General features: G+C 40.3%; 1 long non-coding RNA gene across 3 annotated transcripts in view; it reads left to right on the top strand.

Annotated features, from left to right (window-relative positions):
* The window catches only part of LOC145506337 (uncharacterized), a 788,916-nt gene that overhangs the window by 411,815 nt on the left and 360,482 nt on the right, over positions 1-16,619 (top strand). For 2 of the 3 annotated variants that reach the window (XR_014053776.1, XR_014053775.1), the window contains one exon: positions 6,765-6,942. This is a non-coding gene — a long non-coding RNA (uncharacterized LOC145506337). Of the gene's footprint in view, positions 1-6,764; positions 6,943-7,836; positions 9,542-16,619 lie in introns of those variants that run through there. The other variant, XR_014053773.1, reaches the window with a different exon arrangement.

The raw sequence follows: 16,619 nt of genomic DNA, 5'->3' as shown, positions 1-16,619 counted from the left end.
ATGGAGACACCTTTGTAGGCACCTCTCTTTTAATCAAATATTTATACAATGGTTCACTTTGAAGACAAAACCTTGTACTTCAAATTCACCCAGAGATAATTACAACATTATAGTCTTTATTTGAGTTGCAAAACTGGAGTATTTTAATAGAAAATGAAGTCACCAAAAATTTGAGTCTGTATACTTTCTTGAATTAGCAGATGGAGAGAAAATAGGATTTTAAGAACAAAAAGAAAAGATATCTGACCTACATGATTTTAATGATTTTAGATTTTATCCAATTGCCCTTTCAGTTTTAAAGGAATGGTGGCTTTTTATTTCACAGGTAATATTCTTCTCTATATGGTAGAGAAGAATAATAATATCTCCATTTACATGGCACTTTTAGCTTATTAAAAGTTTTTTTTTTTTTTAATATCCATAATCTCACTAGACTTGATTGTTATTACAATCCTGTCAAGTAAAAAGGTCAATTAATGACTGACTTCCATCTGATAGAGGAGAAAACTGAGACCGGAGAGGGTAGTGACTCTTAGTGTTGTCGTTCAGTCACTCAGTCCTGTCTGACTCTTTGTGACCCCATGGACTGCAGCACGCCAGGCTTCTCTGTCCTTCACCATCTCCCGGAGTTTGCTCAAACTCATGTCTATTGAGTCAGTGATACCATCCAACCATCTCATCCTCTGTCATCCCTTTCTCCTCCTGCCCTCAAGCTTTTCCAGCATCAGGATCTTTTCTAATGAGCAGCTCTTCACATCAGGTGGCCAAAGTATTCGAGCTTCAGCTTCAGCATCAGTCCTTCCAATGAATAGTCAGTACTGATTTCCTTTAGGATTGACTAATTTGATCTCCTTGCAGTCCAAAGGACTCTCAAGAGTCTTCTCCAACACCACAGCTCAAAAGCAACAATTCTTTGGTGTTCAGCCTTCTTTTAGTCCAACTCTCACATCCATACATGACTACTGGAAAAACCATAGCTTTGATCATATGGACCTTTGTGGGCAAAATAATGTCTCTGCTTTTTAATTAATGGCTACAACCCTATTTAGCTTATTGAAACATACCCACTTTATCACTATTATGTGCTAAGCAGCGTACTAGGATATGGGAATATGAGGATGAAGATGAATAAGATACTTTACCTACCTTCAAAGTTCGAGCAATCCAGGAAGAAAGACCAACATGGAAAAGACAGATTGGCATCTATGATGATAAGGTCTGTTCACAGTGCTGAAAGAGCATCGCTTTCTCAGTGAGACATGATAGACAAGTATTGAGAGTGATTCAGAACAGTGATTCTTAAGCTCACTGTGTACCCAACCCATTGCAGAGTATTGGGACCCCTCCTTGAGAACTGACTCAATAGGTCTGGGGTGGAGAATTTGCTTTTCAACACATGGTGTTGATTGACCACACTGAAGGCCTGAGGACCACACTGTAGGGACTGATTGATGCAGGCTCTTGGGAGTGTGGCAAAAATTGGATTCATCGTTAAAGGAATAGGAAAAGACTCTCAATTAAGGCTCAGCAAGAAAGCTGTCAAGTAGTTTTAAGAACCCAAGGAGGTGGGAAATTATAAATTCTTAATGGGATAGATTAATACCTCTTCAGTGTTGCTACCAAGGCTTGGGAAGATGAGAAGGGAAGTGGAAAGTAATAAAAAAGGATGGATCCTTGTTTGAGACTGACCAAGGAGTGGAGAAATTATAGATGCTAGTAACATGATTTTTGGACATGAGGTCTCATTTGTGTAGGAGGGAAATGAAGATAGGTTACGAGTAATAGTCCAACCACAGTTGTTATCATACTGTGAAGCAATGGGACTAATCCTTCAAGTTGCATATTATGGAGATTTCTTGAGAGGAAGAGGCAGCCTTTATGTTCACTACCATTTCTAAACAGAGCAGCTGTGTTTTTATTTCTGTTAAATCTACTAGAATTCTTTGTGATAATTTGTTTTCATAGAAGATTCTGTAACCAAATGGAATTTGGTCACGAACTACAATAAAAGAAAGAGGTCAAGTATTTAGGGGTGTTGATGGGTTTTGCCGAAATGGGGATTTTTTTTTTTTGTCGTTCCAATCACAGTTTGTGCTCTTTCTGGTTGCCAAGGTGAAATTTCCTTTGTGTAACAGTGATTCTGGAATAATGTTTTCCCCGGAGAAAACCCAAGTGAGAGATAAACACAGCTGTCTGCTAGTGAAAAGGTTATATACAATTACTCCCAAGGGCTTTGGGAAGACAAGAAATGTGTAACCCTTTTAGTTGGATACTGTGTCCAGCAGTCATTTGCTATTGAGAACACAGGGTAATTAGTAAATTCCCAGGCCCATCTGGCATTTGTTTTATTGATCTCCTGATATTTTATAAATGCTTTCATTCATGTAATGCTATTTGCTCTCCTTATATAATCTTTTGTAGTGTGTTTCTGTAGAAAGTATTTGGGGAATGAAGAGACAATTATATACAAAAATATTAATATACTAGTGCAGTCATCAAAACAAGAATGAAGTGGTAATATATAAGCCATGCCATAATTTAAGACAATATTTCCAAAATATGTCCAGATAACATATAAATAAGATTCTTGTTAAACATGAAATGTCTAGATTTGAAACTACTAAATCAAAATTTCTAGTAGAACATCTTGAATCTGTATTTTTACCATGTTTTCAGGTATTTATATGCAGTCAATTCATTGTTGGGTGTTTTAAAAATCATAGCTTGAGACCATCAAGGTATCTACTATATGTGGGCCTGTATGATATATTCATCGGGGATCAGTTTACAATACAAGAAGCTATGCACAACCTGTGGTATGGCCTAACCTTATTGCCCACCACTCTTCACAGCTACCATGTTTATTTGCCTCTATGAGTCTTGCTTCCCAACACATTATGTTCCAAATAAATATTCTCTAATGATCCTCTGGGAAACAGGCAGCAAAAACTGAAAAGAATATAACTTTTAGAACTACCCTCAGGCAAAAATGTAAACCAGTCCCAGGCTTGTAAGTGTTACCTGATTCTTAAGTATTTAAAAATTGGATTTCAGTGTTTTGGTACCAGTAAAATAATGCAGTTGCTACAGCATTTGCAGATAATATGGGAAGAAAGATTAATATAATTGCATCTTTTTAGATCTTCAAAACTGTTTTGCATTGTAGCATTATAACCCCTCATATATGATGGGGGAACTTTGGCACTGCAAAAATAACTACCTCGTTATCATGCAGCTGATAAAGGACTATGTTAGGATTCAAACCCAGATCTTTGTGGTTCCAAAGTGAAGTGCAGTTGCTCAGTAGTGTCTGACTCTTTGAGACCCCATGGACTGTAGCCTACCAGGCTCCTCCCTCCATGGGATTTTCTAGGCAAGAGTACTGTAGTGGGTTGCCATTTCCTTCCCCAGAGGATGCCTATGTCTTTTCACTCTATCATGCAATGTCTATGCAGTTTATCTGCTACTATTAATACTGATAAATACCAAGATGCATTCTGTGTATGTGGAATTGCTTGACTAAGGTCCTGGGAAGGAGGGCTGTTGTGTGCATGGAGGCTATGCACACTAAGGATAAGAGCATGTGCTCTAGAATCAAGTTTAAGCTAAAATACACCCAATAACCATCTATGTAACCTTAGGCACATTATTTTAAGATCAAGAAGCCTCAATTTTCTCATCAGTAAAGTGGACATAATTATTCTATCTATTCAGAGGATTGTCATAAGAATTGTATGCTATATGGTGTATAAAATACTCAACAAAGGGACTAGTGAGTAATGTTAATAAGTATTGAATACACTGAGCAATGCTGGAGTTATTATCATCTCCAGGTGGTCACACAGCCCATCTGATCCAAGTCTAGTACACTGAGAGATCATATTGTGTTTTTCTTAATTAAAATATTTTTAATAAAATAAGAGTTTGCAATAATTATATTGGTGAAATAATTTTTGCAGTGTAATTCTACTTCCATATAATTAATGGAATGATATTGATGATAAATGGGATTTTTAACTATACAATTAAAATAAATTGACTTTGTACTTTCTTAAAGCAGAATTTTGTAATGAGTAGGGCTTGGATTTTGAATTAAATACATGATTGGTCCAGATGTCTCTACCATCATTCTCTAGTGGTGTGAATTTAGGCAGTTTCTCTGAGACTTAGTTCATATCTGTAAAATGAAGATAATATGTATGCCAAATGATTATTGTAAAGATTAAATGTTGCAAGGATATAATGACATGACATAAAATACCTGGCAGTTAAAGAAAGTATATTCAAGAATGTTTTCAGCAGCAAGTAGCATAAACCCAGCACACACACACACACTCAAGTGGTTTAAATGGATAGGGTTCTATCTTTTCCTGATATCAAAATCACAGGAAGAAATAATCATTGACATTGGAAGAGATGCTCAGCAATGATGATATAAATCGTTTATTCTTTTCTCTGTTCTTAGAACATTGCCTTTCATTCTGAAGCTGTTACCTTATATCACAAGATGACTTTCACAACTCTAATTTCAGTTTCAAGAGGGAAAAAAAAAGAATTAAAATGTCTTCTCTTTGGGAAACTTGGGCATTCAGAAATAGAATCTTCCCCTCCAAGAGTGCCCTTTTATAAATCATTGGCTATCACTGGGTTCAATCAATGACCAAGGGTAATAAAATTATCATTATTCACCACCTGGAGTGGAGCAAGGAAGAGTCTGGTATATATGAGATGAAGGGATGTCAACTAAGTCCCTGAAAGGAGATGTTGAGTAAGCCGTGGAAAGTATCTGCCCCAAGAATCAGCCAACAAAGCCGAATTTTACTCTCCTCTTACCTCATAAAAATGGATAAATGTACAAATAGAAAGTCCCTGGATAGTTGAGTCCTGATTTTGAGTTCATGAAAATATGACCTCTGAATGCAAATATACTGTAGGATCCAAAAATTTGCCCTTAAAAAGAGTCAGACTTTCAAGAAATAATCTTAATCATTTGGATCAGAGTTTTTAGCATGGAATTCAAAGAATGGATTTTAATCTAAATATTGGAGGAGATTAATAGTGACTCTTTGGCTCCTTTGAAAAAATGCTGGTTTGGGTTAAAGACTTTAGTAACAGAACTATCTCGGAAGATAGATTTGCATTGGAACTTTTCCCAGAATTGCATTAGTCAGGCACTGTCAATGGAAGAGGCAAGACCTGGAGACATGACTAACTGACAAGAACTGCCTCTTCTCATGTGAGAAGATTTTATTTAAAAAATCTGGACATCATTTCTGTATAGGTATATCCCAACTCAAAAATCTGACTCCTAGTTTCATTTCTCACCTCAAATCTCTACCTCTTCTACTTCTGCATCACAGCTCTTTGACTCTCCTGACACCACCAAATAGTCTAGGTCTTGCTGCTATAAATTGCCTGAGTGCCTGGTACTTTCCTTTGGAAGACCTGCAACACTTGTAAATAAGTGACTGGGTCCTTGTGGAATCGTGGTTTACTGTCTATCACTCAGTAGAGTACAAGCTCCTTGAGGTGCTTGCAACATCCTTAGTGTACAAAATTGTCTGGTACACAGTAACCAATCCATAAATATTTATTTTTGAACATGTATATTTAGAATGTACCAATAAAGAATATTATCTGAAAATCCAAATATACTGACAGATTGGGGAGGAGGGAGTGAATTTTCAGTTCATAAAATAATTTCCCAGAGGAGTCCTTTAAACATGGAGCTTCTTTTAGGCATTTAAAATAGGATTTAATTTACCAGAATTTGATTCACATTACTTTTCAGGAACACACACACCTAAGTACAAAGTCATATACTCTAAACATACGTTCTAAATTTCTCATTTTTAGGCATGATCTAAAGCCAATTATGAAAAAAAAATTACAAAAGAAGGGGAAAAAAACAAACTAGTTTTAGAATACCAGCAGCATGATTAATGGGATAGAATAATGATGAGAACAATCAGATGGCTACAAGGGAAATTAGGACAGAGTTATGTGGCCCTAAATAAATTCTCTCCCACCCTTTCTTTGAATAGCAGGTTTGATTTTGAGTCAGTTCTTGGGCATGAATCTGCTCTGTGGAGGACTAGAATAGTTGCTCCTCTCTGGTGCCAGTGGTAAAGGACACACCCACCCATGCAGGAGACGCGGGTTCAATCCCTGGGTCAGGAAGACACCCTGGAGAGGGAAATGGCAACACACTCCAGTATTCTTAGCTGGAGAATCCCATGGACAGAGGAGCCTGGAGGGCTACAGTCCATAGAGTCACAGGAGTTGGACATGGCTGAAGCAACTTAGCTGAGCACACCAAACAAATCAGGTGGGCTGCTGGCCAAGTGCATTAGTGTCAGTGTGGAGTGATTGATGGGCTGGTGAATGGAATATTGAGACCTGGGTAATAATGATGAAGGCAGCTACCAGCATCCTGTACCATACATTGTGCTATGCACTGAACTTGGAACATCTCTCTTAAACTTTGAACTCCTATTATTTGCTACTTATTCTATAATTTTCTGAAAGTCATTTGAACTCTTATAATTCAGGTTGTAAAACAAATGATGCCTACTTTCTATTCTCACAAAATAAGGCTCAAAGAAGATCATGGATATGAATATACCCTGTCTGCTGTGAAGCCTTATAGAAATATGACATTTAACCTTGCCTTATATTTTTATTTAATGAAATATTTTCATATGTTTATATATACACATATATGTTTTATGTTTTGTTATATATTTGTGTTTATTTTGTTTCAGCAAACATTTAATTAGATCTATGCTTGGGAAGTAATGGTAACTGAGAGGCCATCTAGTTCATCAAGCCTTGAGATGGAAAGAAGTTTTCTTGGAGAAAGTCCAAATTTGCCTTTCAAAGGATGTAGTTGAGTTGCCCAAGTGAAGTAGGGCAGAGGCGTCCGTGGCATGCCAGACAAAGGTAACAAAATGAGCAAAACTAGAAAGACATCCAACAGTTTGCACTGGGAAGAAAATCAGTTTAGTATTACTAGATGTAGGACGTGTAGGAATGCCAAACAATGAGGCTGGAGAATTATACAAAAGCCAGGTTATCTAGGGCATTCCATGCCCTACTAAGGTGTTTGATCTATATTTTTGGAGAACAGATAAGCTGCTTTAAGCAGAAAGATGACATGGTTGTATTTGTCTTTTCGAAGGATCATCTAGAGGTATGATGAAGGATAGATTTAAGAGGAATCAAACTGAAAAGGGAAAGTTACATTAGAAGGCTAAAACAGTAATTCTAGCCTGATGACAAGGCTTCAACTGAAGAAACAGTAGTTGATAGGAAAGGAGGGAATGGATTCCCTAAATGTATGTGTATATGGGAGAAATTTCACATGGGAAAATCTGATTATTGATTAGATATGGCAATAAAGAAGAAAAAGTAAAAAGTCCCTGGTGAATCCAAGATCCATAAATCTTTTTCTGGATAAATGGATGGAAATAAGGGTAATTTCTGTATGTAAATGCTGAAAGAGTTTGATTTCATTCTGGATTACTTGAGGTGCCAGAGATTTGATTTTGATTTTGATCCTATAAGTCTAATTACTCAGTCAATCAAACGCCAAAATGCCATGCATTCTATCATATACCAAGCATTGCACTGGTCTCTTTTGGGATGCAAAAATGAATAATCTTGGCCACTTCCTTTAAAAACTTCACATTTTTGTAGGGAAACAAGATTTACAGATAATAAAGTGAGGCGTCCTGGAGGCAAATGATGTGTGCAGGGAATCAATGGTTCAAGTTCTGTATGCGAAAGAGACAGGATAGGGTGGCATCAATTGGCATCTATGGCTTCGTGTTTCAGGTGCAAACCTTATTTGGGCCTTGAAGGAGAAGAACAACACAAGTCAAAGGAGCCAGGAAGGAATTAATAGCAGAGAGAATGGAAGGAGTTGAAGGGTAAAAAGACTGGCAGAGCTGTATCTGAAGAATGTACGTAGGCTAGTGTGTTTGGAGAAATCTTTCCTCTTGTTTAGTTCCATATGGGATGTACTGGGTAGTCCAGCTTTTTCACGGTTCTCCTTATTACAGCAGATCTCTTCAGGGACCTTTGGGAGCCTCTAAATGTTTTAACTGTCAAACCACCGCCTCTTTATTGACATTGCTGCTGCTGCTGCTAAGTCGCTTCAGTCGTGTCCGACTCTGTGCTACCCCATAGACAGCAGCCCACCAGGCTCCCCTGTCCATGGGATCCTCCAGGCAAGAACACTGGAATGGGTTGCCATTTCCTTCTCCAATGCATGAAAGTGAAAAGTGAAAGTGAAGTCGCTCAGTTGTGTCCGACTCTTAGCGACCCCATGGACTGCAGCCTACCAGGCTCCCCCATCCCTGGGATCTCCAGGCAAGAACACTGGAGTGGGGTGCCATTTCCTTCTCCTATTGACATTGAACTCCAATATATAAAGAGTATAAAAGGAGTACTGAGCTTATTGAAACGGAAGTGAGAAACTGGCTTCTGTTCAACAACCACTTCCAAGATGACTCCTAAGACAGTGTAAGGAAGCTCTAGTGTTCTAAAGATCTCACACTTCGGAAACCGCTGGTTTAGTCCAGTCCCTTCATTTTATAGGTGCAGTCTACCTGGGACCCTCTCTAGTCCCAGTCTACCCTGGGACTAGAGAGGGTATGAGACTTGCTCAAAACCACCTACACTAATATCTCCTGACTCAGTGGAGTAAAGCTATAAATGATACTCAGTTCCTGGGGCAAGATTAAGCTCTAAACTTCTACCACGTTTCTTGGTTAGAGACAGACATCTTGTTAAATCAGATGCTAGCCAGTGTTTTGACCCTTTTGGAACATTTTTAAAGTTGCTGTTGCCCGGGAAAACCCAAAGAATTTGCAAAAGCCCCACCGGATTTCTAATGAGGGTGGTCAGAGACTGCTCAGTAGGCTTCCTGTTTGAAAACAATGGCCAGAATGAGGGAATATTTGCTTTTGGCAGTGAGCACAGTCACGATGTGCCTTGTACTGCCTTTGAGAAAAGCTAATTTCCCCTGCTCTGCGTTCTGAGGAAAATATCCCCACTTTTGACAGATGTTCTAATTCAACAATTAGCAGTGACTATGACATGCAAAAATTACCAGTTGCTAAAGCCTCACTTAGCCAAATGGGAGACATGGAGTATTTTTATACCTGGCAGCCTTGGGCTGTGTAGCTTGAAGCACACACTTGCCCAGCATTTCTCTGGCTTATAAGTTTCATCACTAACTGTAATTTATTTTTAAATATTCTAAAAATGTGCCCATCGCAACAGCTTCTGGGTGGTGGGAGGAGAAAAACAGCATGCAGTGCTGTATGTAATGGCATCCACTAAAGAATTTCTTTCTAGCCTTTGTACCATGATATCAGAGGGAAGACTGGCAACACTTCAGCCAAAGGGCAGCTCTGTGAAGAGAGCCCTAGTGAGACCTTTCTGCTCCACTAAATGACTTAGTCCTTCCTTCCACTCAGGTATTCTGGGTAAAATTAAGACAGGAGATTCAGTTGGTTTCAATGGTCCCAGCCCTACTCTCTGCAATTTTTTCCCTCTGTTTATCAATAATTATGTACTTCTTCCATCTGTGCCCCACACACTATGCCCCAACAAAGTCTTCTCAGAAAAATTCAATCTCAGTATTTTGAAATAACTGTAGGGACTCAGAGTTAGAAAATCACCGACAGTTGTGATTTCCAAATCTTTTGGACTACACCTGTTTTAGTAAAATAAATACATATATACTTATATTTGAAAGTGAGAGTGTTAGTTGCTCAGTCATGTCGAACTCTTTATGACCCCATGGTCTGTCCATGGGATTCTCCAGGCAAGTATACTGCAGTGGGTTGCCCTTCCCTTCTCCAGGGGATCTTCCTGACCCAGGATAGAACCTGGGTCTCCATCAATGCAGACAGATTCTTTACTGTCTCAGCTAACACTCACAATATAAGTGTATTAATAAAATAAATGCACAGTGTATATATAAGTAACCCCCCAGGGGACACTAGTGGTAAAGAATCCACCTGCCAGTGCAGGAGACGCAGGAGATGTGAGTTCGATCCCTGGGTTGGGAAGATCCCCTGGAATAGGAAATGGCAATCCACTGCAGTATTCTTGCCTGGAAAATTCCATGGACAGAAGGAGTTGGTGGGCCACAGTCCATGGGGTCACAAAGAATCTGACATGCCTGAGTGATTGAGCACACACACACACACACACACACACACACACACATATATACAAGTATTAGTAAATATTAATAACTAACTATGGTGGATACAAATAGTCTTAATTTCTTAATTTTGGCCAACTTTTGTCAAATCTGATTTGAATGTCCATTTTTACTTTTGGTGTGGTTATTGGAGATCTCATGCCAAGGACAGAAGCCTTAGTTGAGCAATTTTCCTGTAGTGAGATACTACACAAATTATTTGTATTGTCTTCACTCTGCATTTCCTCAGAGGGGATTATTACATACCACGAGTGCATTTGTGAGGGTTAGCTTGTTTAATATGAGACAGCCTTCTCTGTAAACCTACTTTATGTAAATGATACCATTTGGCAATATCTCAAAAGCAATGCCAGAGTTCAGGTGCCACTGCCAGCCTCTCTACCTGTGAAGTCCCACTCTCCTGACTGGAATTTCATTCACTGACATATGTACTCCAGACAACAAGCTGATCTCAATTTGGGTATTAAGTATTTTTGATCTTCACTTAATGGCACCCCACTCCAGTACTTCTCGCCTGGAAAATCCCATGGACGGAGGAGCCTGGTAGGCTACAGTCCATGGGGTCGCAAAGAGTCAAAAATGACTGAGCAACTTCACTTTCACTTTCTCTTTATATTAAAAATAAAAGTTCTAAATTTATTTCCCTATTTCCTTAGTTGTTTATCCTGAACATTCCACTTCAGAGGCTGCAAGTGGGCCTGAATGAAGAGCTCCTCTGTCTTCTCTAGAAGATGTCATCTACCCTCCGGGCTTCCTGTATGGTCTGTGTTAGTTGTAAGACCTCAGAGACAGGCAGTGTGTTATGAGAGCAAATGCTCAGTGGTCAGAAACTTGGTTTCTAGGAGTTGAGGGTTATACACAGTCAAGTTCATGTTCTTCAAATCTACATTTGCAGGTGACATTGTGTATTGCCCAGGAATGTATGGCTGGCCTGATCTGACCTCATAGGAGCTACATTCTAAAGGTCAATGTTGATCTCTTTCTGACTAACCATCAATCAACCTCTCTCTCTCTCCCCTCACCTCTCTCTCTCTCTCTTTCTCTCTCACTCACACACACACTTCTCTTACTACTTTCTGGCACTCAAGCTGTCTGCTGTTTCCTTTTCATATCATTCAGCCATAGTACTTCTAAAGAGCATATCTTGCTCCTCACATTCAACTCCTTGCATATTCCTGTGGTTTCCTACAATATCTCTCACATTTGTCCACTGTTCTATGTCTTCACTGTTAGCCCCTAATTCAGCCCTCGTTATCTCTTGCCTGAACTGGAAATAGCTTCCCACCAACACCCCTGCCACCTGTCTCCCCTCACTCAAATCTCTTCTCCACATGACTGCCACCTCTAAATGTGTTTCTTCTTTGCTTAGAAATTTCCAATAGTTCCTCCTCTCTCTTTATTGTTAATTAACCCACTCAGGGTGGCATTCACATTTACTACTGTATGTTGCCCCATCTGTCTTTTCTGACTCTCTGCACTCTTCTGAAATTCTTTAAATGAATCTTTCTACTTTAAACGAATCCCACATTTCACTCCTTTGTGCCTTTGATATGTGTTTCCTCTGCCTAAAAAAATAATCCCCCACCTTCATATTTTAATCCATTCACTCAACTATGACTTTTTATGCTCCTACAAAGATTTTCAGAGGCTCTCACTTATAAAATGTCTACCTGTCCTTTCAGGCCCATATCAAATACAACCTCCTCCACTAAGCCTTTTTGCTTCATAAGGCAATGCCATTTCTATGTCCTCTAAAATTTCTCAGTATTTTATTTGTACTTTTCTTATGGCCCTATTTTTTATCTGTTTGTTTCATCTTACATTTTGGCAAAAACCACTTAACAAGCATATAGTCCATACCAAGCACTGGGATAGGTCATAAGATATTGTATTTAAAACTCCTTATACCCTTGCTAGGTCCATAATGATATCTTCATTTTAAAGAGTAGGAAAATACCCAAGGTCAAATCACTAATGAGTTTTAGAGTCAGGAATCAGCCAAACCTGTTCTCTTTCCTGATTATATGATGGCTTGATTATAATCATCACTGTACCTTTTCATTTTCAATACAAAGTTGGTATTGAATTATTGGTATTTTCATTACCAATAAGATACCACAAACTTCTTGAAGATGTGGGTTCTGTCTTTTTAATCCCAGTGCTAGCCACACCATATTTATTAAGAACTAAATTGGTTGAGTTTTATTCAATCAAAGTATAGATGAGAGACTGGGGAAGGGATTTCAATGGAGTAAATGGTCTTAACATGCCTAGAGATTGGCCAACCCCACTGGTGTGAGCCTTTTCACACACAGGTAGAAAAGGGCCTGAGCAATTCAGTCAGCCTCAGTCCACATAGGTCTTCATTTTCTAGCTTTCTAGAAGCCACCACTGCCTAACTCCTGGCTGTCATGCAGTCTGCTGTAGCTTTAAATATTCACCATGTTAATGCTGATTACTGAATAAAGTGGCAATTAAGTTTTCATGGCATAATTTCTATGTTTCACTGAAACAGTGCTAATAGTACATTGTGTCTGTCCCTTCAAAGAACCCACCTGTGTTTTGGGGAGACAGCAGCAGGCCCGGGGCTGCCTGGTGAAGTGCTGGTGTTAGTGATGGTATTCAGTCCCTATATCAAGAGCCACAGAAGGTCTGAACCGTGGAGAAGGGAAAGGTGCGAACCTCCCTTCAACTCTGCCCTGATTGTAGTTAAAAGTCTTTGGACTCATGGAAAATCTTCATCTGTGTACTTTGCCACTTGTATTTCTTGGTATTTCAAAAGGCAGTTGGAGCCATATGTTATCAGCTGGCTTCCTCCTCAAAAACAGGCAAGACCACAAGACTTTTACAACATTGTGCCACAAGGAATGTCTGTATCTGGTCTGAACAGCTGTACTTGAGGTCTAAGCCTTCATTTCCCACGCAGTGTCTCAGCTCAAGTCAGTCGCTCAGTAGTATCCAACTCTTTGCAACCCCACGGACTGCAGCACGCCAGGCTTCCCTGTCCATCACCAACTCCCAGAGCTGCCCTCTCTCACTTTTCTTGAGGTCTCAATCCTCCCATCTAATATGAATAAATGTCCATATGAATAAATGACTCATGTCCATTGAGTTCGGTGATGCCATCCAACCATCTCATCCTCTGTTGTCCCCTTCTCCTCCTACCTTCAGTCTTTCCCAGCATCAGGGTCTTTTCAGATGAGTCAGTTCTTCACATCAGGTGGCCAAAGTAGTGGAGCTTCAGCTTCAGCATCAGTCCTTCCAATGATTATTCAGGACTGATTTCCTTTATGACTGACTGGTTTGATCTCCTTGCTGTCCAAGGGACTATCAAGAGTCTTCTCCAACACCACAGGTCAAAAACATCAATTCTTCAGCACTCACCTTCCTTTATAGTCTCAGCTACAGAGAAGACCACTGAAAACTAAGGCCATTAAGCTGGATTTCACTTTAATAAACCCTGAGCCAGGCACCCAGCATCAAGGCCCGAGTGGTTCTGTTTGGTGGGCAGGGTATGGTGGTTAGATTCCAGTTAGTGACCATATGCCAAGTGTGACTGGTGGCAGCTTTGATGATGTGAGTGGTTTACATTATTTGGGGAAGTCTACTCCAGTCAAAGGTAAGTTAGGCATAATGCTAAAGTTTTGGGGTTAAAAGGAGTTGGGTTCTAATTCCTACTCATCCTTAACTTGCTCTGAGATTTTGAGCAACTTATTAATCTCTGTCAGCTTTGGCTTTCTCACATAAAATAGAGGACATAATAATTATCTCATAAGATTGTGATGAGATTTAAATATGGTAATGCATATCAAATACCCCACATAGGAGCTGACAATAAAATTACATTTATTCATATTAGATGGGAGAATTGAGACCTCAAGAAAAGTGAGAGAGGGCAGACAGATAATAGACAGCAACTTGCATCCTGGGTCTCAGCAATGAAAATGAAGTGCGAATCTGGAAGCAAGGTCAGCAGACCAGGAATGCAGATGGGCACAGTGAGTCAGAGCCAGGAGAAGACAGTGTCAGGGCTCCCTGGTACACTTGACTCAGCTAGACAAATTTTAGCCCTCACCAGCTGGTAGGTCAGAGGCTGCTAATGTCCTCCCTGCCTCCATCAGGTTTGGTCCAGGAACTGGGCAGGAGGCCCTTGGCTTCTGTGAATGAGCAGACAAGGGCACTGCAGAACAGGCCAGCTGCTCAGGTGGATGGTGAGGGCAGCTGCCTGAGAAATAATGGGAAGGGGACTGCCAGCAGTCCCGCCTACCTCACCTCTGCCAGGAGCTGGTACAGCCACCTGGAATCCTGTCTCAGGAGCCTGGGATACAAGTTGCAATGGCACTGTTCTTGGCTCTTGTGTTAGAGGACCTGAGTAGGGCAGGAGGTTAGTGGTACTCAGGAAAAAGTCTGAACCAGAGTAGAGTCATCCTCCAAGATGGGAGGCAGATTAGTGGCTTATCTTGTTGCGGAGCACAGGCTCTAGACATCCAGGCTTCAGTAGTTGCAGCTGTGGGCTCCAGAGTGTAGCCTGGTAATCGTGGTGCACGGGCTTATTTGCTCCAAGGTATGTGGAATGTTCCTAGGCCAGGGATTGAACCCATGTGCTCTGTATTGGCAGGCAGATTCTTATCCACTATTCTACTAGGGAAGTCCCAGGGAAGGCTCCTTGGGGAAGAATTTACTCCTAGTGAACTAGTTTTATTAACTTGCTCCCACTCAATAACCTAAGCTCCATGATCCAGCTGAAATCATCCCCCCAGATGCAAGCCTATATACCTTCCCAGTCAGTTCAGAGGCTCAGTCCTATCTGACTCTTTGTGATCTCATGGACCACAGCATGCCAGGCTTCCCTGTCCATCACCAACTCCCGGAGCTTACTCAATCTCATGTCCATCGAGTCGGTGACCATCCAACCATCTCATCCTTTGTCATCCTCTTCTCCTCCTGTCTTCAATCTTTTCCAGCATCAGGGTCTTTTCCAATGAGACAGTTCTTCGCACCAGGGGGCCAGAGTATTGGAGTTTCAGCTTCAGCATCAGTCCTTCCAATGAACACCCAGGACTGTTTTCCTTTAGGATGGACTAGTTGGATCCCCTTGCAATCCAAGGGGCTCTCAAGAGTCTTCTCCAACACCACAGTTCAAAAGCATCAATTCTTTAGCACTCAGCTTCCTTTATACTCCAACTGTCACATCCATGCATGGCTACTGGTAAAACCATAGCTTTGACTAGACATACCTTTGTCAACAAAGTAATGTCTCTGCTTTTTAATATGCTGTCTAGGTTGGTCATAGTTTTCTTCTAAGGAGCAAGCATCTTTTAATTTCATGGCTGCAGTCACCATCTGCAATGATTTTGGAAGCCAGGAAAATAAACTCTCTTGACTGTTTCCATTGTGTCCCCATCTATTTGCCAAGAAGTGATGGGACCAGATGCCATGATCTTAGTTTTCTGAATATTGAGCTTTAAGCCAACTTTTTCACTCTCCTCTTTCACTTTCAACAAGAGGCTCTTTAGTTCTTCTTTGCTTTCTGCCATAAGGGTGCTGTCATCTGCACATCTGAGGTCATTTATATTTCTCCCGGCAATCTTGATTCCAGCTTGTGCTTCATCCAGCCCGGCATTTCACATGATGTACTCTGCATATAAGTTAAATAAGCGAGGTGACAATATACAGCTTGAAGTACTCCTTTCCCAGTTTGGAACCGTCTGTTGTCCATGTCCACTTCTAGCTGTTGCTTCTTGACCTGCATACAGATTTCTCAGGAGGGAGATCAGGTGGTCTGGTGTTCTGATCTCTAAGAATTTTCCACAGTTTGTTGTGATCCACACAGTCAAAGGCTTTGACATAGTCAATAAAGCAGAAATAGATGTTTTTCTGGAACTCTCTTGGTTTTTCAATGATCCAACAGATGTTGGCAATTTGATCTCTGGTTCCTCTGCCTTTTCTAAATCCAGCTTGAACATCTGGAATTTCATGGTTCACATACCGTTGAAGCCTGGCTTGGAGAATTTTGGGCATTTGCTCGCGTGTGAGATGAGTGCCGTTGTGCAGTATTTTGAATATTCTTTGGCATTACCTTTCTTTTGGATTGGAATGAAAACTGACCTTTTCCAGTCCTGTAGCCACGGCTGAGTTTTCCAAATTTGCTTGCATATTAAGTGCAGTACTTTAACAGCATCTTCTTTTAGGATTTGAAATAGCTCAACTGGAATTCCATCACCTCCACTAGCTTTGTTCGTAGTGATGTTTAAGTCTCACTTGACTTCTCATTCCAGGATGTCTGGCTCTAGGTGAATGATCATACCATTGTGGTTATATGGGTTATGAAGATATTTTTTGTATAGTTCTTCTCTGTATTGTTGCCACCTTTTCTTAA

Source organism: Giraffa tippelskirchi, chromosome 5 (genome assembly GCF_054371585.1).
Source record: "Giraffa tippelskirchi isolate mGirTip1 chromosome 5, T2T-mGirTip1v1.2.pri, whole genome shotgun sequence".
Lineage (NCBI taxonomy): Eukaryota > Metazoa > Chordata > Mammalia > Artiodactyla > Giraffidae > Giraffa > Giraffa tippelskirchi.
This window is presented reverse-complemented; position numbering and strand designations above follow the sequence as displayed.